General features: G+C 40.3%; 1 protein-coding gene across 7 annotated transcripts in view; it reads right to left on the reverse strand.

Moving 5' to 3' along the window:
- LOC131068691 (actin-related protein 4) overlaps positions 1 to 26,802 on the reverse strand; it is a 210,726-nt gene that overhangs the window by 177,059 nt on the left and 6,865 nt on the right. The gene's annotated exons all lie outside the window — the stretch shown is intronic.

Here is a 26,802-nt window from a genome sequence, read left to right on the forward strand (position 1 = left end):
TTTATTGCCTACAACACTACATGGCAAATTCAAGAAAGACACCCTTCTCAATTTTGTCTATGGCTCTGTGCAAGCAAAAAGCAAGCATTTCATTGGTGTAAAGGGGTGGGGCCTGATTAGGATGGGGCTGGTCTGGATGACCAAATTTGTTGTAATCTAATATCTTTTGATTAATTTAAATCCTAGTTACAAATTAAAAAAAACAATCTTTTTTGGCTAAAAGGAGAGACCAAAAAGTTGTTAAATGTATAGCTTCCTTCGGATTGAAATATATTAAATCGACATGGTCTAACAAACGAGCGGTTGCATTAGTTAAAGACATCGTTGTTAAATGCAATGGAGGGGAGACGGAGAGTCATGTCCCCGTAGGGTCATGACTCTACGTGGCATAAAGCCACGTAGAAGTCATGCCCCTAAGTGGGCATGACTCTTCGTTCCCATATATATACAGCATCGTCACCTTCAGCAATGCGATCAATTACAGTGGCAATCGCAAGTTTGATAAAACCGTCGACATTACTATAAAATACTACTGCAGATTTATATTTAGATATAAATCAAATCTCACTTAAAGTCCATTCTTATTTAATATAATAAGACTATTATCTTCTCTATTTCTGATCAGATTCCTTAACATGGTATCAGAGCCAAGTTGGTAGAGAAATAATAAAAAAGAGACAATTTTTTTTTTTTAGACTTGCAATTAGAAGCGAAGGAAAACAATCATGGTGAACAGTGTTAAAGTGGAGGATAGACTTGAAGGCGCATCCAAGTTTGTCTCATGGAGAATTCGAATAACAGCAATTCTTCAAGAACTTGAATTAGATGCATACATTGACGAAGACACTAAGATGCCTGAAGATGAGCAAAAGAAAACAACCTGGAAAAGACACAACAACAAGGCTAAGAAAATCATAATTGACGCTGTTAAAGATCACATTCTTCCAACCATCTCAAAACTTACTACAGCTTATGATATGTTCAAAACCATCAAATTCATATGAAATAAATAATGCAAGCAGATTGGTCACCTTAAAACGGCAATTAATGGATATCCACATGAACAAAGGAGAATCAATTACATCTTATTTCATGAGGATTTCCGAGTTGAAAGACCAATTATCAACTATTGGAAATAATGTAGATGACTTGGAGCTATCTCTAATAGCACTTAAGGGACTACCATCCAGTTGGGAATCCTTCATTCAAGGCATCAGTGCTCGTTCGACACTACCAAAGTTCGATCAACACAAGAATGATTGTACTCAAGAAGAATCTCGGCTAATCACAAGAGGATTGGGTCCAAACAAAGAGGGAGAAATTCAAGCACTACATGCTAACACAAGCAACAAAGGGAATAAAAGGAAGTTCAAACGGAAAAGAGGAAATAACCACAAAAGCAGAGACTTCTCCAAGATTCAATGCTACAAGTGTGATAAATTTGGACACACTCACAGATTTTGTCCAAAAAGGAAGAAAACTCAAGCAACCATAGCTGAAGTTAAGGAAATAGAGAATCCTCTATTTTTCTTAGCTTTATCAAGTGAACTAAACTCAAACAAACATATGTGGATAATCGACAATGGAGCCTCTCGTCACATAACCGGATTTAGAGATCAATTCGAAACGTTTGAAGGCCACTCAACTAAAGAAGTTACAATAGGAAACAATTCTACCTATCCAGTGAAAGGAATCGAGACCTGCTCAATTCAATTAAGAACAAGGGTTACACTACAGTTAAAAGATGTTCTTTTTGTACCAGGTATCAAAAGGAACTTAGTCTCTATTTCAGGCCTAGCTGATCAAGGATATCGTGTCACCTTCCATGAAGATAAAGTTCTACTCTGGCCTAAAAATTCTCATATAAAGAATGCTATTCCTATAGGATCTAGAGATGGTAGTTTATACAAATTATGTAATATTCAAAAACAAGCACTAAACCATGAAGCATCAAACTCAAATGAAATTTGGCATAGAAGGTTAGGACTGTTGAGACATGGACCAACCTAAGACTCCAACCTAGGACCTTCCATACGCTGCTGGTGTGCTCTACCACTGAGCTACTAGCCCCTCTTGGACCAGTCCATCGTCGGTCCAGGTGTGGCTTATTTCCAACACCAACACCCCCCCTTAAGCCACACCTCTCGTGTGCTTGGGGCTCCTAGCCTGGACCTGGCTCTGATACCATGTTGAGACATGGACCAGCTAGGACTCGAACCTAGGACCTTCCATACGCTGCTAGATTGCTCTACCACTGAGCTACTGGCCGCTCTTGGACCAGTCCATCGTCGGTCCAGGTGTGGCTTATTTCCGACACCAACAAGGACATCTTCGATTTAGTGCCCTACCTTCTATAGGAAAGATTACCACAGGATTACCAAACCTAAAAAACTAATCATGTTGGAACTTGCAAGGGATGTGCTCTAGGGAAGAACTCAAAGAGGTCTTTTCCCTCAAGTGCACACAAATCAAAGGTTGTACTAGAACTTGTCCACACTGATTTGTGTGGTCCAATGTCATTACCATCTCTAGGGGTTTTCTTGTATTACGTGATATTTGTTGATGACTACTCTAGGAAAACTTGGATCTATTTCATAAAACTCAACGAACACACTGATTTGTGTGGTCCAATGTCATTACCATCTTGTTGTGCGAATTGCACACCCATCCTCGTCTTGGACAGGGACCCCCCGGTTTGTGCCTTTCTGTCTTTGCGGAAGAGGAAGGGGATATGAAGGGTCAAGTTGGTGAGTGGAGTCTGGAATGTCATCTTGATCTTCAAATGCCTTGAAATTTGTCTAAGTCAAGAATTTCCTGACCCTGAAATTTGGCTAAGCCTGGAATTTCCTGATCCTGAAATTTGACTAAGTCTGAAAACTGAGGAATCCTCCAAAAACTAGAATTTGCAATATAACTCCTGGAGGTCCAAAACCACTCTCAAACATCCTGAAAGTATATATGGAATATAACTTAAAGTATAAGAAAGGAGAAAGATATTTAATAAGAAAGGAGAAAGATATAAGGAATATAACTTAAATGTTATATTCCATAAAATGATCCTTCGGCGAGATCTTGACAAACTCGTCTAAGTGCCCAAGCTCGCACTTCTTGAGGAAAACGTTTAAAATCGCTAAAATGCCCAATTTCGGACCCAGAGGCAAAAATTGCAAAATGTTTAAAAGTTGCAAAAAGCCCCCAGAGGTCCGAAAATCACTTTAAGTCCTCCAATTTCGGACCCTGGGGCTAAAATGTGAAAAAGTGAAAAAGTTGCCAAAAGTGCCTTAAGGTCCGAAAATACACTTAAGTTGCCAAAAGGTGCTTTAGGTCCGAATTTCACTTAAGTTGCCCAATTTCGGACCCCGGGGCAAAAAGTTAAAAAAGTGAAATATTGCAAAAAATGCCTTTAGGTCCAAAATTCACTTAAAACCTCAATTTCGGACCCTAGCTCCGAAATTTGAAATTTTGGCGAAATTGCAAAAAGGTTCAAGAGCTCCGAATTTGCCAAAACGCGTTTAGCTCCGAAAATACTCCCAGTTTGCCAAAAAACACTAAAGGTCCGAAATTCGTCGAATTTGAAAGAATAGCCATAGTGGTCCGAAGTTTTTTTCGATTTTCAAAAACGCCTTGGAACTCCGAATTTGCAGAAGTGTTCAAAGGTCCGAAAATTGCCCTTCAGTTGGAATAAACTCCCCATGCTTTGAAAATATCTCCAGTTCGCAAAAACCCCAAGCGCTCCGAAATTCGCCAGAGGGTTAAAAAATCGCGAAGTTCCAAACATGCCCAGTGGTCCGAAGTTTGTTATAAATTTGTAAAAGGGCGTGAATGCTCCGAAGTTCTTTCAAAATCGCAAAAATATGCCAAGGCATCCGAAGTTCATCCCTAGGGTTTTAGAAAACGCAGTTTGAAATTTGTAGAATAGCGCTAATGCTTCGAAATTCGCCATAAACTTCAAAAACTGCAACACGAAGAAGCAATATAGGGAATTCGAAGTTGATAAACCCTTCCCAGGCTCCGAAAACCAAAAAAGCATGTGTTAGGATTTTTTTTTAAATTCGCAGGAACTCTTCAAACCTCCAGAATCACGCCATAAACCCATTCAAAATGCCCAAGACTCCAAAGGTAAAACCACGCAGAAGTAAATCGACCAAGGATCAGATTTCACATTTGAACAGAAAGGAGAAGCATTTTCAAGATACATCTCACAAAGAGCTTCTCAAGCTAGACGTCGTAATTAAATTTAATGTTTGTTAAATTAAATTATTTAATTTTTCAAATTGATTTAATGAAATGAAATTGGTTGATTGATCGCAGGACATCATCGAAGAACCAGGAGAAGGCCTCAAACGCAAATCAAGGAAGGATCGCAATCCAAGGCCAAGCGCTGGAAGCTGGAGGAGAAAGATGCAATGCAGAATCAAAGCGATGAAGCATTGAGAAGCGTGCCACAACCTGAACCACAAAGTTGAAGTCCACCAGCAAGATTAAAGACAAAAAGCAAAAGAACACTCTGAATGCTGCAAGTTTATGCCTTCTCGAGAAAAAGCACACAGCTGGATTTAAGTCCAGAAATTCAGTTTTAAAACTGAAACTGCTTTATTGTAAACTACCTATGGGTCCCGCACAAGATATTTTTGTGGATAACTATTCCCAACCACCAAGAAGATTGGATAGACCTGAATTAAAGCCAAATAGTGGCAGGCAGTTGAGATAGTTGCTGGTTGGATAACTGAGAATTAATTTGGCATGGGTTAAAGCTGCCAGCTTCTAGAAGGCAGATCAGGACCCTTGGATGCAATCCATCCTAGCCTTCGATTCAAAATTGTAATATCTATAAAAGGCAGAGGCTTTTCTTTTGTAAAGGGTTAGAGATTGTTAGATAATTGGAGATTGTTAGAGGGTTAGAGATTTCAGTTAGATAGTTAGATTTTAGAGTTAGAATAGGTTAGATCTTAGCAGTAGCCTAGAGATGCTGCAGAAATTGTTGTAATGGCAGCTGAAGCAAATATATGAACATTGAAATATGGTGTTTGTTGTCTTCGTTTTGGTCTGTTTGCATGGTTTCTTTCAGCTGGTTAATTCTAGAGTGCAGGGATTTTAATGGGGAAGTGTGGAGGGGTATTTGATGCATTTTTGGTTCATACCATTGGGGGTTTGCTGATTGTAGGTCACCGTGCATGGTTAGTCTGAACCCAAACTGTGCTTAGTTCAACTGCGGGTGTTCGTCCTAGGCTGCGCCAGAATTGGGTGCCTAAAACGGGTGTCTCCGGTCTGAAAATCCTTCATCCCTTGGAGCTTGCACCATTTTTGTCCAGTTGTGAGGGTTATCTCTGGCGAAACAAGAACTGGTTTATCGAAATCTATCTACCCACTGCATCAGCTGTTATCATCCTTGTCCTTAGGCTTCCTGAACCCTTCCCTTTTGATTTTATTTCGTAATTCGAGAATCACAGCAGACTAGCTTGTTGCAAATCGTAAGTCCAATTATGTTTCCAACATAAACACATCAAGCCACTGAAAAATCCCGCAGTCAAGACCTGACAAAAGAAACCTTGAGGTAGTCTCCTTTGATCAAACTTAGAAAACAGCATTAGAGACTTCCTTATGAGAGTAGGATAATCAGTTGGCTATCCTATTCTGCGTTGGCCGTATGGAGTTTGCAGCAATGCGATTTCAGACACATCAACACATCTCTAGGGGGTTTCTTGTATTACGTGATATTTGTTGATGACTACTCTAAGAAAACTTGGATCTATTTCATAAAACTCAAGGAATCAAATGAAGTATTATCAAAATTTAAAGAATTTAAAGCCTTAGTAGAAAATCAAACTGGAAAGAAAATAAAGACTCTAAGATCAGATAATGGGGGTGAATAAATCTCTGAAAATTTTAAAGAATTCTGCATTTCTGTTAGGATTAAGAGGGAGTGTATTGTACCTTATAATCCTCAACAGAATGGCGTTGCAGAAAGAAAAAAATAGAACCATCATCGAAGCCGCTAAAGCCATGATGCATGATCAAAATCTACATATCTCATTTTGGGTTGAAGCCTCAAATACAGCTGTGTATATTCAAAACAGATGCCCTCATTCAATCCTAGAGAATATAACACCTGAAGAAGCCTTTACAGGAAATAAACCAGATTTAAGCCATCTAAGAATCTTTGGTTGCCATGTGTATATTCACGTTCCTAAAGAAAAGAGAACCAAGCTAGAACCCTCCGGGAAGAAAGGTATATTTGTTGGCTACAGTGAAACCACTAAAGGATATAGAGTCTATATTCTAGGACGAAGATCTATTGAAATCAGTAGAGATGTCAAATTTGAAGAAGATGTTGCTTATAAACTCTCCCTAAGTACAGAAGATGATCAAATCACAGAATCAGATGAACATCTTACAGTTGAGAATTAGAGGGAGAATAGCATAGAAAATCAGGAACTTCAATCACCTAATTTCAAGATTGCTGAAAATCCTAACAAGAAGAAAAGACCACTATGGGCAAGAAAGATGATTGAAGAAAATAATGTGGAACCTGATGAAATCTTCAAAGAGAATAAGAAAACAAGAAGTCAATCATGCTATGTTGCACTCGGGACCGAACTTACACAATCTGAACCATCAAATGTTGAAGAAGCCTTAACATGTCAAGCTTGGAAAGAAGCAATGATTGAGGAATACCAATCTATATTAAAGAATGGTATCTAGGATATTGTATCTAGACCAAAAGACAAATCAGTTGTCTCATCAAAGTGGTTATTCAAAATCAAATATGCACCAGACGGTAGTATTGAAAAACAAAAAGCCAGATTCGTTGCCAGAGGTTTCTCTCAAAAGGCTGGAATCGATTACAAAGAGACATTTGCTCCAGTTGCTCGATATACTTCTGTGAGAACAATAATTGCCATTGCAGTTTCCAAAAAGCCAGATTCGTTGCCAGAGGTTTCTCTCAAAAGGCTGGAATCGATTACAAAGAGACATTTGCTCCAGTTGCTCGATATACATCTGGTGATGGAGCATGAATGCCTTTCTACGCTTCTTTGATCATCAAAAACATTCTTTTATTTATCAGAAGTAATACAACTCGATACTAAGGTCTGCGTACAGAAATCTACTCACACTAAATTCTATCTCCCCATAGCTTACATATGCTACTTATATATACACGATCTTATAACAAATGCGTATAGGATTAGGGTGTTTGTTTTGGCCAATGGCCAACAAACTATATAATGGAATGGCTCACGTAAAACCTCTGCTACTGGCCACAAATTAAAACCAAGTTTGTTGCAACAGCAGACAAAAACAGGAGATAGAAATATTTCGGTTTTCTCCTCTTTATAACAGCTTTCTCTCAATCCGCTCTTACAATTATTTGCTGATCTGGAAAAGCCATGTGTGACCAATATGGTGGAGAACGTGTTATAATATCAAAAGAAGTCTACCATTGCACAGTCAGCATCAAAGAGGAAACTATGCTTCACTGTGGAGATTGATGTCATCCACGAGGATGAGGAATTTGTAACCAACTACAATTGTGACAAGAAATTTTCTGCTAAAAGGTGACAGGAGGTTCTGTATGAAGATGACAGGAAGTATGCATTTTTATCCCTCCATTTGTATGCTGCAAAATATATTTTCCAAGGCTTACAATAACAATAATTAATTTCATAATTTTATCCCAAAACGATATTAAATACCACTTATATGTATTTAATCATATGCAGTGTAAAATGGTAAAATGATATGAAAAAGGAATATTAGAATATGATTGAAGGCATATTAAAAGGCATATATTATGGCATAAAATAAAACATTTTAGCTCTCATCACCCATAACCAATCATAGTTTAGTTCGGTAGGAAAATTTGAAAGGGCACCAGTAAACTACCCAACCCAACTAAACCCGAGAGCACACAACATTCAATCATGGCAACTCACCTCTTGTCCCACAAGCAGTAAGACCGTCCAACTACGATGAGTTCCATCCATTGGGAAAATCTATTCACCTCTCGGCCCACAAGTGGCAAGAATGTCCAGCTATGACCAGTTCGATCCCTTGGGGTAATCTTTTCACCTCTTGGCCCACGAGCGGTAGGAACATCCAACTATGACCAATTCCATCCCTTGGGGTGGTCTACTTAGTTCGGGGGAGCCATTAAACTGCATCTCCCTAGCTTATTTCCTCCAACTTTACACATAATTGCTTGGGGAATAAGAATAGGTAGATTTCATTAATATATAGATTAACAATGCTTATTAATATCATACATAATATACATTAAATAATATAGATACCAATCATATTTCATACAACTAAGTATACACATCAAACATATCCATATTCATACATACTATCCTTAATCCAAATTTGTTCTTTGGTTTTCTATATATATTTTAGGAAACTAATTATTTTATCTTCTTCCATTTTTCCTCCCCTCTATACTTTATAGGTGAAAGGGTCATAACCTTTCATAAGAATTTAGTCACCACTTTTCATTGTTGTCTTTGAGAATAATAAATTATTCTCCAAATTGATCTCCCTTGGATGTCCTCCTCAAATGAAACCTTCTCCTTTTTATATCTCCCAATGTAACGAAGAGTCACACCTCTTCACCACATCTGCCCTTTGCAATGGTCACGACCTTTCACAATTACCACCCTTCGAAAGAGTCACAACCCTTCATCGCGTCTCCCCTATGAAATGTTAGAATAATAATTCTATGTACTGTTAATGGTCAAATTAGTGTTGTTAGACATCTTAAATGTCTACAGTAGCAGTTAGTTAGTTTAATTAATAGCTACAGTATTTTTCATTTCTATAAATGTAATCTTTCCTTCAGTTAATAAATAACAAAGATTTTTACCAGTTCACTTCCTGAACATGAAAGAGTCACTTGCTTATTATCTTCTCATTCCTTCTTTCTTACATTAATCCTTCCTTAATTCCTATGTTCCCTTCCTCCTTACTTCCTCCATTCCATATCCTTTTATACTGTCCTATTTTATTAAGGAGACACATCTCTTTGGAAAGAGACATCCATTTAAAGTGTCATGTCTCCATATTGCTGTCTTATTATTCAAATCAGATCTGCACCTCTTATTCAAATTAGATCTGCAATTCTGATTACTGATTAAAAAATGTCCCTTCAAATGAAGTTTTCTTCTCCCTTTTATACGTCATGTTTGAGAGAGTCACAACTTTTCATTTCATGCCTTTTTGACCATTCATTAAACTTAACTTTAATTATTTTAATTTTCTTCTTTATATTTTAATTTTGTTGTTAGTATTTATTATTAAATCCTATTTCAAAATGAGGACATTACAATCACCTACAACCAACCCTTGAAGATGATGTATGCTACGCCAGCAGCTCCAAATGCTTGAAAACCCATCCAAAAACTGACACAATCCTTTCGTTGGTGACAACGATCATGCCATAATAAAATTCTTGTCACTTTTAGCTTTTGCCAGAAACAAGGCAGAAGGATGAAGAAGCATGTTCTTTTCATGTGATTGTCATTTTTAGCATTTTCAACTACTGACATCCTATTGTCTTGGCACGCTTATGGGTCTAGACTGCCGATTTTGACAATTTCCTACTTTTTAGCAATCTCGCATATTGGCATGCTTCAATACACTAGAGTGCTACTTTTTCACTTAAAATAATATATTTTTTGGCAATATAGAGTATTGGAACACTCCACACCATTGTTGTCGAGTAATTATGTCATATTGTAAATAGACTGTTACATGTGTTAAGGGTCGGTGGTTACGTGACGGTTGTCGGTAGTTGGCACCGAACAACCTGCACCGACACCTATATATATGTACTTGGTTTCCTATATATGTGACGGTTGTTGGCAATTGGCAACGAACAACCTGCACCGACACCTATATATATGTACTTGGTTTCCTATTTCAGGGGGTAGATATTGTCAAAGAAAGCTATGTTTGAATGTACTGGCATTTGGCATTAATGAATAAAGGCATATGAGTTCTTCTGTTAACTTGCATTGCTGTATACTGTCATATTTCCTACATTTTTGTACTGTTATGCACTATTGAACACACACAAACACCCCTCAAGGGAAAACATCTGGCGTCGTTGCCAAATTAAACTTGGAATGACGGGAACATACTACATGGCACAGCGATAATGGGGCAACCAGTGAGTGAGGGGACCAGTAGCAATCCCGAGGAAGAGCTGACGGAGTTGTTCGACAAAGAGGGAGCATAGAAAAGAGATTTCACCTACATCCTATAGGCATCCATCGAAACTTACGTACGAAGGGAGGCCACGACTGAGGACATCCCTTAGAGCGCAATGTGGAGTGCCCTTGGCGTAAAGCCTGGTCGTAAACCGATTGATGAACAACTTGCCTAGCTTGTTGGCACAGGCGTTCCTTGCTCTCCAAACTCGCCAGGAAGAAACCTACCGCGAGACCCGTCGACAACAAATTTTGTAGCAATTTGAAGAAAGGAGTTGACAAGAGGAGGAGGAACGTGACGAAAGCCATTGACAAACCTTCAACCCCACAGCAAGAAGGAATTGATGCCCGTGACACTGAGTAAGGATAGAACCGTGTGCCGAAGGGACAAGAAGAAGACGCGCACGAGGCAACCGCGAAGACACTGAGGGTAGAACAACAAGCAGAATGTCGATGACGACTGAAGAAACTTGCTGAAGAAAGAGCAACTGGCAATGATGGCTCGGGTGTTGAGGGCCAAGTTTCCGTACTAATAGAAACCACCAGAAAACAGTTGGGGGACCTTTCCCTGACATTGGAAGAGATTGGTGACGGGAGTACGGTAGAACCGTACACGCCATAGAAAGGTGCTGAGACCAGGAGGGAAGAGGAGACAGAGACCGAAAACAGAGAGGCGGAGGATACCAGTGCAACCAAAGGTGTCGGGAGGACACAAGGTCACGGTAGTAGAAGCAATATGTTTGGTGCAGGCTCATCACACCCTGGTAGTCAGAGCAACTTGGTGGGACTCAACGTACCAAATCTTGGCGAAGTACCTTCTGGAGGACCAGTGTCTGGAGGAGTTCCTGGAGGGTCAAGTTTGAGTTCCGGAGGGCAGACTGGGCCGCCGCCAAGAAGCGTGATGGCAAATCGGCAAAAATTGCCTAAGTTCAATGGAGACGGGAAAGAAGACCCGATACGGCATTGTCGTACATGTGAAACAATCTGGTCGGCCAATGGCGTGACCGACAGGATGAAATGGGTAGTGCAATTCCCTGCCACCCTACGAGGGGTAGCCATCGATTGTTACTCCGATGCTAATAAAACGAAGCTGGCAACTTGGGATGAATTACATAAAGCCTTTGAAATAGAGCTTCGACTTCTCAGAGACGACAATGAAATCGTCGCGAAAATCCTGAGTACCAAGCAAGGGAAAAGCGAGACCATCCGAGCATATAGTTGGCGCCTCAAGGAATTGCTGGGAAAAATGGACAACCAACCTGGTGCTGAAAAAGGTTGTACACTGTACGGCAAAAAGTAGAAAGAACACAAGAAGACCGTACGGCGGGGGAACAAACAAAATAAAGATTGGCGTATGGGATATTCCTTAATCCGTACGGAAAGGGAGGACGCATCCGTACAGTCGCGCCATAGAAATTCGTACGACCAGGGGATGTTTTGAAAACAGTACGACGGGCATTAAATTGGGCAGTACAACTACAATCAAATCCGTACGGTAGTAGGAGAAGACAAACCGTACAGTGACTGGAGGGCAACGTACGGCCAAGCGAGAAGAAGGAACCGTACCACGACGATTTCCGTACGACTGGAGTTGCAAAGCAAACCGTGACAAGTTAAAATCCGTAGAAGTTGGCACCATAAGTTCGTACACAGAAACCAAACAAGGGAAGACACCAATTCCACTTCCGTACGTACGATTAAATCCGTACACAGTCGATCGAGTTTAGCAAAGCTGGAAGTCTAAAAGAGTCTGTACACCCCAGTCATCCGCACAAATCAGAAGGTGCTGACGTGGAATTCGTACTAATGGTTTGTGAAGCGAATTGAGCCAAAAGACAAGGGTTTCGAACAGTCTGTGCAAGGAAGTGCAACGTCGTACCGACATCGTTGTAGCCGGCAAAACAGAAAGTAACAACATTTGAAAAAAAAGTTTATTAAGTGTTGGCGCTGGCAGTTAAATCATTCAAATGGAATTAGGAAAATCGAGATTGGAAAAGCTGGACTGGAGAAAACGGTTGCAACAATTGGACCAACCGTCTAAGTCAAGGAAAATGGCAGAAGGAAGCACGATAGCCAAGGACAAGGGGAAGCGAGTGTTGCAGTCTGGAGTAAAAGTTGCAGGGCCAGCAGATACAAGGAAGGCCAAGAAGAAGACAATGCCGGAGAAAATCACACCGGACTCTATTACATTTGAAGGATTGAGTGGAAATGTATGCAGGACCTGGTGGCTGGAAAACCCCGATAATTATGTAATTAAAGAATGTCTCAGGAAAGCACGGGTGCATTGGGCAATTCAAAAGCCCATCTTCGCCATTAGGGATTTCGAATCATGTCTGCGAATGATGGTGCCACATATGACAGCGCGACGAGGGCATCAACTTTCTCTTACCAACAGAGCATTGTGACTGTCTCCTTTGCACCCGACGATTTTGCTAGGGTATTTGGCATACCAGATGAGAAACAAAATAGATAAGAATGCCACGAAGATGTCGCCAGAAAGGAAAGAGCAACTGCTGCGGTTAATTTGTCGAACTGATCTCTTAGACCAAGAATGGGCTGCAATCAAGGCACCCAAGGGAAGAGGGTTGAAAAAGTCCTACATTGTTCCAGGAGATTGGCAGTGTTTGTTGGATGTTATGAAAAGCAAATTTACAGGAGCCAGCGGGAAATCAAACACGACGGTACCCATGATTGCACTTATGAATGGCCTAAGGAATGGGACAGTGTACAACTGGGCAACAGTTTTGTTCGACAGAATCCATTAATTCTTGATCCTACGACACAAGGCTTTTTACATGCCGTTTCACGCCATAAGGTTGTTCCTTGACGTTGTACGCACACAGGTGTTGCCGGAGAAGCATGTCTGGAAACCTCGAGAGACGAGGGACCCTTCACAGCCATCCATTTTCTATTGGACCCACCTGGATACCATGGCAGGTAGCGGGGAAGCCCATTCTAGCAGGAAGCAACGGAGACCACCACAAGTAGACACGGAACACGAGACGAAGACAGTTGACGAGGATGCAGAAGAGGCTAATAGTAGTGTAGAGGAAGGGGACAATTCCGAGGACACTTCTTTTAGGAGCAGCCAAAGTCATGACACATTCCACCTTGCTACCCGGAAGGAAGTAGAGAAAGCCCCTAGTACAGAGGAGAGTAGTGGCCATGCAGTGTCTTTTGGGCACGTGACGAGAGGAATCTGTGGATTACCGGCAAGTGGAGTGCGACCTACGGGAGTATGCCAACTGGTGTATGCACCAGTAGTATTGACTCGGGATGGAGGACTGACACCTCTTCAGACTTCGGGGGTGACGTTGGGAGCCATACTAACCGTACCCATCCCAGGATTTGGGCAGCTGAGACCCCGACCTTCATTGCCTACACCCTCTAGGGTTGCCACAACAGTTCTGACAGAGGACGTTCCAGCAGTGTCATTAGTTCCCAACGAACCTCCTTGCATTGGGTCTATCGTACGGAAGGAATCGGTACATACGGAGGTCTCGGCAGCAGAGGGCACGGTGACTGGAGATGATGATGCCACCATGGATGCATAGCTGGGTCGCTATGAGATGCATCCCATGACACCACTGGGACCCCTGCCTGCCTCACCCTAGCCACGTCCTTTTCCTGAGATTGTGGACCTAGATGAGGGTAGTTGTCATCAAGAGGTGGGGCAATAGGAGTTGGCGATGTACTTCCTGCAGGACACCATTGGGTTTGAGGAAGAGATGGCAAAGATGCAGCAACAGGAGCAGGCCACTACCGAGAGCCAACCGAAGGGCATAGAGATATTTTTGGCAGAGATGGGAGCCAGTGCGCAGAGGATGGCAGCAGAGGTTGAGGCCAGCGCACAAAGATTGGCAGTCTCTAATCAAGAGCGGACCGTCGAGCAGCCTGTCGTTGAGGGACTCCTCGCCTTTGCCACCGGAGGGTGTGCTGAGGAGTTTGGGAGATGTTTTGAGGCCAGGGGTTGGCCTGCTGTGGTGACTCCCGAGATGTTGGCAGATTGGAGGAGTGAGGAGACAACTGGGGTTGGTGGAGTACACTTGTTGCTACAACGGGTAGAGCAAGCCTTCTAGGATGGGTACTACCAACTCAGACGTACCCAGCATGGTGCCTCAGCAGCAAAGACAGAGCAGGTGGCGGCCATCACAGCTCGAGAGGAGCTAGCCACTCGCCTGCATACGATGGAGATGGAGCTAGCACAGCAGAGAGCCCGAGCGACCAGCCTAGAGGAGGAGTTGGCTTGTGCCAAAGCAGAATTGGCCCAGGAGACAGCGGGGCATGCACACGAGGTAGCAGAACGGGCAGCCCTTGAGACCCGTCTCTCATCCACCTTAGAGGCGTTGGATGGGAAGCAGAGGAGCTTATCTAAGCAGTCTTTATGGTGAAACGATCGAGGGAGAGGCAGTTGGTAGCCGAGCGAGATCTCCAGCATTGGACACAACAGGTTCACCACCTGAGGGAACAGTTGGCAACACCACCACCACCGGCCCCTTCTTCATCAGGGATGCCCTTTGTACCCCCTAAACTTTGATTTTCATGTTTGGTCTTAGTGTCATTTTCCATTTTGTTGTATGTCATCAGGAGACGACCTTCTTTTTTGGGGGGGATGATGTTGTCGAGTAATTATGTCATATTGTAATTAGAATGTTATGTGTGTTAAGGATCGGTGGTTAGGTGATGGTTGTCGACAGTTGGCACCGGACAACCTGCATCGACACCTATATATATGTACTTGGTTTCCTATTTCAAGGGGTAGATATTGTCGAAGAAAGCTATGTTTGAATGTACTGGCATTTGGCATTAATGAATAAAGGCATATGAGTTCTTCTGTTAGCTTGCATTGTTGTATATTGTCATATTTCCTACATTTTTGTACTGTTATGCACTATTGAACACACACACACACCCCTCGGGGGAAAACAACCATTGGAGGACCACTTTTTCACTTAAAACGCTTTTTTTTGGCAATCTAACGTATTTGTGTACTTCAAACCAATGGAGTGCCATTTTTTCACTTAAAACCATTTTGTTTGGCAATCTAGTGTATAGCCACACTCCACACCACTTGAGTGCCACATTTTTGCCTTTGAAACTCTCTTTTTTTATAGGCTAATGAAGCAAAGCATGCCTCAACATTGACATACTTTTTCATCTCTTCGACAATTCTTGTCTTTTCTCTCACTTCCTATAATGTCCCCATTTTTCTAGCCTCTTATGAAGTTTTAGCCTTTTGGCCAAGTGGAGAAATAAGGAGGAGAAATTAATTAATTAATTTCTTATAAAGTCATAAAATAAATTAAAATTTAAAAGGGGTGACTTTATATTTAATTAATTAATTAAGTAGTGACTTAAAATAAAATAATTAATTATAAAGTCAATAAAATGAAATAATATTATTTCTAGAATCCTCTAGAAGTTTACGAGACATGGAGAAAAAAGATAAATAGAGGTTGAGCCTCATTGAAGATTTGGATTATGGATTTGATGAACTGTCTAGTGCTTTGCATTAGTTGAATCTCTGAGGACGCAAACCTTCAGCAGATTGATAGGACTGGACGAAACCCTAGTTCTTCCTCTTGGGAGTAGATTCGTGACAGAGTCTACATCAGCAACAAATTTGTGAAGTCTTTTTTAGAAGACAAATTTGCAGAAGAAGATATTCTTTGGTTGAGGGAAGGGAACTTAGAGGTGGCAGATTACTAATTATGATCAGAAACATTCAAATCTGAGACAGCAGACAGTGAACCCACGATTTGACTCACATCTCATCATTAAGACATCATATCATTCCTTGGATAGTGTTGTGACCTTTTTCACACATCACCCCATTGAGAATGGGGACCCTCTCTTTTCCTCGCTTTCTAGGATTTTGTTAGTGTCCCGTGGCCTTCCGCTTCAGTTTTGCTCAATTCTGTCAAGTTTTGAACAGTTTGAGTCTTAAGGATTGAAAGTTAGTTTTTGCAAGCCAAGTGATAACAGAGTCTAGACACCGTCAAAGTGCCTCGAAAGGCCAAAGGATGAAGAACACAATTGATTTAAACGAATTCGGACAACTTTCTATTTTTGGAAAGTCTGCTTTTTTTGCTTTTTCCTATTTTTTTAGGAAGTTTCGTTTTTGGCATTTTTAGCTCGATCCCCGGGATGGCTATTTTTTTATAAAGTTTTCCTTACTTTTTAGGGATGTGTTCTTTTTGCTTTTTCTGACTAGGGACCTAGGGTTTGCACTGGTACCACTGACCTACATCGATCGCAATCGAAAATTTTCAAGTTTTGACCCAAAAAGATAAGTTCCTACATTTTAGGGGTCATGGCACTTTGGATGGGTTACCTGAGTATGGATTTCAAATATCATGTTAATCTGGCTAAAATTGAAGAAGTTATCAAATTTTGAAGTTTTCCAAGTATTTTTCTAAGTCTGGCTAATCATGTTTGGTGTCGAATGTTGTTCCAGGAACTCCAAAAAGTCTGCCCAAGCAAGGTATGGTGGTGCCAAGACTTGTTCCATGTGCTCAAGAAAGTCCGCCCAACCAAGGTATGGTGGTGCCAAGACTTGTTCCGTGTGCTCAAGAAAGTCCGCCCAAGCAAGGTATGATGGTACCTCAAGCTGCCAAGTCCACCCTACTCTTCATAGCCATGGTGCAAGGAAGCAAGGAAATCCGCCCTCCTAAGATCATGAATCAAACAAGGTCCGCCTTGCAATGAAATGTTAAGGTTTCTAAACCTTCTCAAAGTCCGCCCTAGGGGTGAGTCTAAGGCAAAGGCATAATCATGTTCCTCTTGAGGTCCGCCTTGAGGTAATGAGTTATCAACCCCTCCAAAGTTCGCCTTCCTACTTGGGAAGACAACAAGGAAAGTCCGCCCTCCAAAGTGCACATGTTTGAGAAACTCCGCCCAAGGTGAAGTATAAGTGTCATGAACTCCAAAAGTATGCCCAAGCAATGTGGCATGAAGCTGATGAAGTCCGCTCTCCAAGGTTTCTAAACCTTCTCAAAGTCCGCCTTGAGGGAGATTTGGTTAAGTTAAAATGCAAAGTGCACATGTTTGATAAAGTCCGCCTTATGCTGCAAGGACAAGTTCCTAAGTGCTGTCAAGTCCGCCCCATGCTGCAGATGAAAGGCTCCTAAGTGTGAAGAACTCCACCCAAGCAAGGTATGATGGTACCTCAAGCTGCCAAGTCTGCCCTAGGGAGAAGGAAGTAGCATGTGGATGGTGCTTGATCCCTCCAAAGTCAGCCCTATCTCAATTAGAAGTTGAAACAAACTCAACAAAGTCCACCCTACTTGTGATTGAGGTCAAAACAAGTAGCATGTGGATGGTGCTTGATCCCTCCAAAGTCAGCCCTATCTCAATTAGAAGTTGAAACAAACTCAACAAAGTCCACCCTACTTGTGATTGAGGTCAAAACAAGTCAAAGATTGCTGACTAAGTTTTTAAAAATGGAATAATCTTCAAGTGATGTCAGCAGATCTTCATGGAATTCGAACTAGGAATCAAAATAGAATGTTTTTTAAAGAGAATATATTGCAAATCCATTCGAACTAGGGACTGAAAATCAAAATAGAAAATTGCAAGATGAAGAGTTCGAACTAGATAAGAGATGACAGTTCAACTGAACACCAAAATAGAAACATTCTTTAAGGATTCAAAGGACTGAAATGATATTAGAAACAAATTTTTGAAGAGATCCTCTATGTTTCTAATTGAGAATTCGAACTTCGCTACAAATACAATTCATTCTTTCATTTTCTCACATGAAGTTCGAATTTTGGATAGCAAGTGGAGAGAGTTTCTGAGAGATTTTGTGCAGGTCTGAGATTTTCAACAAGTTTACACACAGATTGAAGGAGATTCTTGACTGTTTTGAAGAGCGAATTCACATATTCTGAAGGTGACAGGGGTATTCGAGGCAGGTTGGTTAAGTTTTTCAATCTAATTTTTAAATTTTGGTGAAGTTTTCATGGAAAATGGAGCTGGTTTTCACAACTTAGTTTATTTTTCAGACATTTCCCTATATCCAAATCTGATTTTGACATTCATTTCACGAATTTTGGGACTAAGTTGTTCATTTTCAGAGCAATCAAAGACAAATTTCACTCCCAAACCTTCAAGTCAGATTGAGTTTTCAAGGGTTTCTAAAATTTCTAAGTGTTCGCAGCTTGTTGAAAGCTAGTAGTGTTGAGGAAGTGGAGAATCAGAGCACACTTTGCCATCAAACCTTCAAAAATCATGCTCAAAATGAGGATTCTAATTTATTTTCTTTTGGTTTTGCAGATTTTGGATGATGGCTGAACGCAATGAATGTCTGAAAAGCTGAACTTTAGATCACATCAATTCATATTTGTAAGGAATTATCCAGAGCTTTTCACCCTCCTCCCGCGCAACATAAATTGGCAGCTGAAGGCGGGATCATCGCAGAAAACACGAATGGAGTTTCAAGCCAAATTCAAAGTTGAAGATAGGTCCACAAGCGAGGTTCGTCTAAGCATAAAGATGGTCAAAATTTGGCTAAGTATGGGAAGAGCTATTATGACGAAGGCCTAGAGGAATTCTTCTCCGAAATCAAGGCACTTGAAAGAATCTAAGGCATCAAGAAAGAAAAGGTCCTCAGACTTGATGAGAAGAATTTCAGACTTCTTGAGGAATTGCATCCATACAACTTCTTGAAGGATTTCATCTCTTGAAGAAATTAAAAAACAAGCTCCCAATCAGAATCAGACGGTGACAAGAAGAGACAAATTTCCATACTTAGACAATTTCTTCACACAAATTGGAGAATTCAAGGAAGACATCCAACACACTAAGGTGGCACCTCGGCATCTCCCAACCAATCAGATTGTTCCAAGTCAGCATGTCCAGGTTCAATGAACCTGACTTATCTAGAAGCTTCTAGAAGGGCACACTTCACAATGCAACAACCTTCTATTTTCATTGTTGGTTCATATTTAGCAAGAAGGACAAGTGTCCCCAAACATAATTTTCTTATTGGTTGGGGGTAGTTCGTTTTGGGAAACCCTAATTAGGGTTTGTAGCTTTCAATCTAGGCCCTTGATCACTGTTCGATCTCAGTCGTTCATAATTTCTGGACTCCTATATAAGGCTACCTCCTCTCATTTGGAGAGTGTGAGGTTTTTGATATATTGTTGCGTGAAGATCATTTTTCAAATAATACATTGCATGTGCGCTTTCTCTTAAGGCTTTGTAATCAATTTCCTCAACACATTAGTTAGAAGTTAATTTAGATTTGCTTTCAAAGTTGTTACAGTTAAATGAAGGATTTGATAAGTATCAATTAACGGTGTATCTCCACTCATACTTTGGTGAATGGATGATTTCCATTTCACTGTGCAAAGTTAGTCTGAGCCTATCCCCTGTGTATGTCAAAACTTCGATCATAAGCACAACCCATTGAAGATTGCACCCGCTTTGTGTAGTTGTCCTTAGTGTGGTGAAGCAAAGTGTGGTTTCCCGAGAACACCTAATTAATACCGTCTCCAGAATTCATTGGTTTAGATCAGCATTCTTAACCCTATCCTCATTTTCCCCTTTTTCCCCTTTTTGAAAGCCTAAATCTCGGAAAAATCCAAAAAAAAGAGAGACAGCCAGAAACAAACAAATTTATCTAAGTCCAAAAGCTTGAAAGACATTTGTAAACGTAAGTCCCCCTTGAGATTTTCAGCATACACTACTGTTGCGACGTTTTCACACATCGCCCCATTGCAAATGGGGACCCATGTTTTTTTTGCTCGTTTTGTTCGTTTTCGCTTTGCTTTTTCTAGGGTTTTGTTAGTTTGTTAGTTGTCTGGATTTAGGGCCAAGCCTTAGGGTTTTAAATTCTGTCTTTTCAGGCCAAAATCCAGTCGTTTTTGAGGGCTTTTGAGCTTCCTTTCGTAGGATGCAAATTTTGAATGCAATGAATTCGCCAGAATGGTCTAATTTTCAATTGGAATGTTGATGCAGAGCTTAAATTTGTCTAAGTGTTGAAGATGAAATGTGATTTTTTTGTCCAATTGAATATTTTTGACCAAATTTTGACTTTTTTGAATTTTGATCCTAGGCATTTCAAATGATTTGTTTTCGCCTTGTGAAGTGATAAAATGTGTAAAATCGTGTTATTTTGGCCTGTAGGAGCTAAATCGCTCCTGTCCCTCAGTGAAGGACGGGAGCTCATTTTCAAATATCTCACTACTCCTGCAGAGTCCGGACAAATTTCGAGTTGGAAGTGATGGAGAGCGGCGAGATCTTTCCATTGAATATAAATTGAAGATTTTCATGAGCACAGAAATGCCTCCAGGAGCAAAATCGCTCCTGTCCCTCAATGAAGGACCGGAGCTACAAATCCAATATTGCTTTGTCCTTGCAGGATTTTAACGTCTTGACGATGTGAAAAGGTCCAGAGAGGTGCATTTTATCAAATGAATATAACTTGAAGCGTCGCCCAGGGGATCACATAGGATAGCAAGTCCGGCCTGAGTGAGGTCCTGATCCTGAAATTTGGTTAAGTCTGGAATGCCCTGATCCTGAATTTGACTAAGTCTGGAAACTGAAAAAACCTCCAAAAACTAGATTTTGCAATATAACTCCTGGAGGTCTGAAACCACTCTCAAACATCCTGAAAGTATATATGGAATATAACTTAAAGTATAAGAAAGAAGAAACATAGAAGGAAATGTCACTTATACTTAAATGTTATATTCCATTAAAATTGTCCTGATTGAGAGTGCGAAAAGTCAAATTTCGCTCGTGTCCTTCTCCAAGGGTCCAGAGCGAAAAGCGCTCCTGTCCCTCTCCAAGGGACCAAGGCGAATCGCTCGTGTCCCTCACCAAGGGACCAGAGCGAAAATGCTTAGTTAGGCCATTCCTGACCTTGTTTGGACGAATCGAGACATCAAAGGCATGGTGAAGGACGAAATGAGCATGATAGAGCATCCAGACTTGATCAAAACAATAAAATGCTTAAGTTCGCTCCTGTCCCTCAGGAAGGGACCAGAGCGATTTTTGTTATAGATGATTTTCTCGCCAAGTTACGACCGATTCCAAGGCATGGATGAATGGAAGGACGCATTATGAACCCGTTGAATATAAATCTGGAAGCTAGCAAAGTGAAGTGAAGCATACAAAGCCAAGATCGCTCCTGTCCCTCTCCAAGGGACCAGGGCGATATGATGATTATATTGCCGTCCCTCCAAGATCAGGACACTCCAAGGCGAAGAACAAGGTACCAAGGACGTTTCGAAGCATCTCCATCAAGCACAAAGTTACAAGGATCGCCACATTGAGGGATTTGCTCTAAAATATCCTAATTCGCTCCTGTCCCTCAGGAAGGGACCAGAGCGAAATTTCCATAAAGACCAAGATTTTGAAAGTTTAACAAGTATCAAGCCACCAAGAGGAATCAAGGGACGTCATTTCACGCATTGAAGGTAATGGCAAGTTGAAGAACGCAAGGACAAGCTTAAAAACTTGAAGTTCGCTCCTGTCCCTCAGGAAGGGACCAGAGCGATATTGATTATATTGGCCAAGTCTCTCAAAATTTACGTCAAGCCAAGGTTTTGCAAGATGGTAAAAGGTCTAAGGCGTCTTTTGAAGGTGATATACCAAAGTGTTGAACGTTAAAATGCTACCAATTTGCACAAAGAGCCTATATCGCTCCTGTCCTTTGGACAAGGACCAGGGCGATCCTATCAAGAGCACTCATATTCCTTCAAGATCAAAGCAAGGTGAGGTTAAGCGAGGCAAGGGACGACGTTTGGAGGACATCACAATGAAGATCGAAGATAAAAGGATGCATATTGAACGTGGAAATTTGAAGATCGCTCCTGTCCTTTGGACAAGGACCGGGGCGATGAACATCCAAAGACACTCATGAACGCATGCAAGGCAATCAAATTCGAAGAGCTCATCATGATGATTAATGTTGAACGTGGAGATGAAGGAGTTGAACGTGAAAAATGCAAAAATCAAGACAAAATCATGGATCGCTCCTGTCCCTCTCCAAGGGACCAGGGCGATGAGGTACGTCCCTCTCATTTTCATAGTTTTGACGCCAGATAAGCAATTCAAATTTTCCTTAAATGCTAAGTTCGATAAAAAATTGAAAATCCTATTTAATTTGGCATTTAATGTGGCGTTGATCTTTTATTAATTATTTTGCCTTTATTAAAAATCGAAATTTGCAAATTAAAAACGTAAGGCATTAATAATTAATTAATTAATTAATAAAAATCGAATTTGAAGCGCTACAAAGGGAGGTCGGCCTTGCTAAATCATTTAAAAATCATTTAAAAAATTGTTTTATATCCTCAAGTCGGCCTAAGGGATAAATGCAATTCAAGCGCTATATATGGGGAGTGGAAGATTTCATTTTCACATCATCATTTTATCCTTCTACATGCGAATTAAGGAAGACAAGGGAGAAGTGCGATTTGGAGTTTACTAATAAAGGTGGTGCGATATCTTGGAGACTTCGTTGGAGCGAATTTGTCAAGGATTGAAGACCACGTCAAAGGTGCGAGACTAGGAGGATTTGTTAAGGCGAACTTGAAGATCCATTTGAGCGAATTGTCAAAGAGGCAAGACTTGAAGATCACGTTGAAATCCAAAGGTGGCGAAATTGATCTTTTGAGGAGATAACATTGAAGACTATTTATACCTCAATTTCGCCTAGGCGAATTTTATTCATTTTGCATTTTAGAGTTAAGCTCTCGAGTAAGGTATGGCAAGATCTCTTGTTTTAATTTCGAATTTTGATTGTCATTGCCTTAATTTTGAATTTTGAAATTTTGTTTTTCCTTAGCTCAATCGTTTTTTTAGGAAATGATTAATAAAGGACTTATCATTAAGTTTCCTAAAAAATTGCTCTCTAATTTATGTTATGTATTGCAAAATCATGGTACTAATTTTGAAATGTTGTGTAGGCATCAAATGGAGGTCTCTTCAAGGAAAATCAAGCCGGATCCAGGACGGTCTTCGCCAGGACGGTCTTCGCCGGGACGGTCTTAGCCAGGACAAGGGCGACCTCTTCCAATCCAGCGTTCCAAGGCGAGGTACATCATCCTGCACATCAAGGACAAAAGGAGTTAGAACAAGAGTTAATTAAAGATAGCCTCTCAACGACATCAAATTGAATATCTAGCAAGCTTCAAGTGTCAGATGAGGTGGCATCCCAGTCATCACTCCTCCAGTCAGTGAAGTCCACCTCAGCATGTCCAGATTCAATGTACTTAACTCATGGAAGGTGGCACAAACTTCGATGTACCTACCCCGGCTATCCATTGGTCGATTTTTCTAGAAGGGACATGTGTCCAAGCAATACAATTTTATCATTGGTCAAGCATTAAATGTTATGTAATGGTTGTAACAAACCCTAATTAGGGTTTTCATTGTAAAATCTTGGCCATTGATCTTGAATTGATCTAAGCCATCAAATTGTATTGTGGGCACTATATAAGCCCAGGCATTTCATTTTGTAAGGGTTAATTTTAGATGATTAGAGAGAGTTGTAAATAGTTGGAAGAGTTAGAATATAGTTGATAGAATAGTAATTAGAGTAGAATAGGAGGACAAGGCAAGAAATTGTTGCCATTGATTGTAAACAAACTCCATTTTCATTGAAGTAATGGTGAAATATGTCGTTTTCTTGCAATTTGCATGGTTTCTTGTTGAAGTCTTCAATCTTAGATGGTAGATAATTAGATGAATGGAGGAAGTGTGATTGATTGATGGTGGAATTCGTACATCCATACTACTAGCAGTTTGTTGATTGCAGACTTGCCTTGCGTAGTCAACTGGAATCATTCAGCCTAAGCTCAATTTCAATTTGTTGCCTCTTCATTGATATGCATCAACTTGGATGGTATCTATGCCTGCGGTGATGATTTGAACATCATAAAGCTCCCTTAGAAGATCGCACTAGTCTTGTGTAGATGTTCCATTGATGTCAAAACAAGATCTAGTTAGAGTTTTGTCAAAAATCAAATCATTGCTCCTACATTCTTAGTATTAGGATTAGATCCTCTCTTCGCCCTTATCCTTTTTCCATTTTTTTTAATCTAAGTTAGTCAGAGCCTGTGTCCAGCAAAGCAGATCGGAAGTTCAATGTAAGTCCCCTTGTGATTCCAGCAAATCACATCATACCACTGGAGCTTGTCCACACGTGGAGACCCCACTAAAAGAACCTTGGAGTCTACCTAACTGATCCTTTACGCGAATCTTCAGCAGTTAGAGACTATTTTCTCAAGAGAGGATAAGATGCCTTTAGGTATTTTATTCTGTGTATGATTGTGTACAAAATACACGTCAACAACTACCTAAGTAGCTATCCCACTAAAGTCGCTTGTTCACACATATAGACCTTGGAATCGCCATATGATAAGCAGTGATTTTTCAAGAGAGGATAGAATACCTTTGGGTATCTTACTCTAATGTTCGGTATATGATAAAACGTACACCAACAAATAGCAGCTATAGCCCTGTGGTTATTGGGCGATTCATTTTGTTGCATATTGAAGGAGAAATTGGAAGATTGCAGGTTGTAGCAGGTCTGAAGCATATCGAGCCAATCCTCCATTCCCACGATTTTTGCTTTTATCATTTGTTTAGGCATCAAAATCTTCATATGAGGACAGCGCTTTCATTGAGGACACAAGGCGATCTCTTAGCAAATGTTTGAAGGTGAAATTAGGGAGGACTTAGTCATATTTTCAGGTCTGATACAAGTTGATCAGATTTGCCATACTCCCCGATTTTGCTTATATCTATAGTTATGTGCATCGAACTTCACCATTGGAAGATAGTGCTATTATTGGAGACATTAAGCGATTCCATCAGGAGCAGATTGGAGGACAATTGAGAAGGTTTCAGATTATATAGCAGGTCTGAGATAATTTCAATCAGACCCTTCAAGTACCACAATTTGCTCATAAGTTCATAACACACTGGTGCAGCGATTTCCCAACCTGACTGAAGCACTCCATTCATGAGAGTATGGCAATGGGTTTTGGTGTTTGTGAGAACACTTAGAAGCTGCAAAACAAATCATTATCAACTATCTACTACAGAACAGGGGCGGCAGATAATGAGCCACGATTTGGCTAGGAAGATCTCATTCACAAAGGATATTGGTTGCTCTTCAAACTTCCAGCTAGGCGACTTCCAATCAGGTTTATTTGGCATCACTTAATGTACTTTCAGATGTTTGGTTAATATCCATGGCTGTCCCTTGTCTTCAGGATTACTGAATATTGAATGCTAAGAGTTGGGTCATTAGTAATGTTATTGTAAGAGTTTATTTGATCATCATTCTGAATAAGAAAGGAGAAACAAGGTTGCTTTCCAATTGTATGCATGTCTGAAGATTTCATGACAAGTGTTTGATGTAATGACAGCTAATTGTAAGTCTATGTTCTAATGTCTAAATGAATGTAATAGCTTATGAACTAGTAGTATAACCATCCTAGGCAATCATTCTTTCACTAGGAGTCATTTGTAGTTATGCTTGAATGGAAAATATGTGGTTGACAACTCCTACACAAGACTGAAAATTCTGAGACAACCACATCAGCATAACACAGAGAAATATAAAACGCATAACACGCAAATTGGAAAGACAGCTGTGAGCAAATATCTCTTGTATTTCAGTCAATACACTGCTGGGGGATATTACACTTCCGAAGCTTCATTCTTCATCTCATCTAATGCATTGGAAAGTGCCATATGTTGGCTGCGCAATTACTTTTATCAGAGCTTAAAAGCACAACATTCAAGAATGTGGAAGACAAGTACTACACAACGACTCATTAGACAAAAAACAAATAGCTTATGTTTGACTGCAAAACCGACTCCAAAAGAAAATAATTGTATGGGTAGTAAAGCACAATGTAAATCATTCCCCCTTGTTCATCTACTTATTCTTTCTAATTCTAAGTCATCTCTAATTTACAAGATCATGCTTTCCAGTTATTAAATGTCACTATATATGAGATCACAATGCAGCAATTATCACCTCATTTCAACCATATAAGTAACATATCAAATACCATTACTTCCTCTACATCAAGTACAACAACAACGGATACAGAAGAAGATGTTGTGACACATTTATAATAAATATCACCTAAACAACAGACCAATCTACCAGCTAAGTCTATTTTTAATGAATGATCAGTCTATCCATGGGAGCCATATATGAACCCATGATCTGCTGGGAATTTCGAAATTTATGCTAGGCTATAGATGTGGACACAATATATTACCACCAAATGATGCTCCTCTACTGGATTTGTGCATTGCATGTCAAGCATAGTTTATGGTTAAGCAAAAAAATTGGTACAACTATTGTAGATTAATGGCACTCTATCACCACCAAATGTGAGGGTTAAGCATTTCTTCCACAAGCATAACTTTTTCATTTCTGCACAATAGAAAATGTAAAGAATGAAGTATTTTCTTAATCCCTAAGGGTTGTGCATTCTCTATGAACAATAAACAAATTGTAATGTATTGTGCAAGTCTAATCATACATTGAGCTTGAAATAAACTAAGAAGTGCCTTCAATTCAGGCACATGTCCTTCGAAAATCTTATTTAAGTATTCA

This window comes from Cryptomeria japonica, chromosome 6 (assembly GCF_030272615.1).
Source record: "Cryptomeria japonica chromosome 6, Sugi_1.0, whole genome shotgun sequence".
NCBI lineage: Eukaryota > Viridiplantae > Streptophyta > Pinopsida > Cupressales > Cupressaceae > Cryptomeria > Cryptomeria japonica.